Source organism: Penaeus monodon, chromosome 30 (genome assembly GCF_015228065.2).
Source record: "Penaeus monodon isolate SGIC_2016 chromosome 30, NSTDA_Pmon_1, whole genome shotgun sequence".
NCBI lineage: Eukaryota > Metazoa > Arthropoda > Malacostraca > Decapoda > Penaeidae > Penaeus > Penaeus monodon.
The window spans coordinates 32,169,009-32,169,233 of NC_051415.1; the positions used below are offsets into that span (position 1 = coordinate 32,169,009).

At 29.3% G+C, this 225-nt stretch overlaps 1 protein-coding gene across 1 annotated transcript in view; it reads left to right on the forward strand.

Moving 5' to 3' along the window:
• LOC119592719 (zinc finger protein 224-like) overlaps nt 1-225 on the forward strand; it is a gene marked incomplete at its 3' end in the record, with an annotated part of 14,299 nt that overhangs the window by 1,777 nt on the left and 12,297 nt on the right.

The window sequence follows — 225 nt, forward strand, 5'->3', positions numbered from 1 at the left end:
CATTTAATTTTCATAGTACAGGATAAAAAAAAGAAAAAAATGCAATATCCAATTGAATGTGTCCAGTTAGTGGTTGGCTTTCTATTGCTTAAAAGCTTAAACAGCATGTTTTATTCTCAGAGATACAGCTGTTATAAACAAATGTTATTATAATTTTGCTGAGGCACATCTTTGAAGAGAAATCCCTTTAGATGTGAATATTTTTGCATGCAGAGATTATGTATA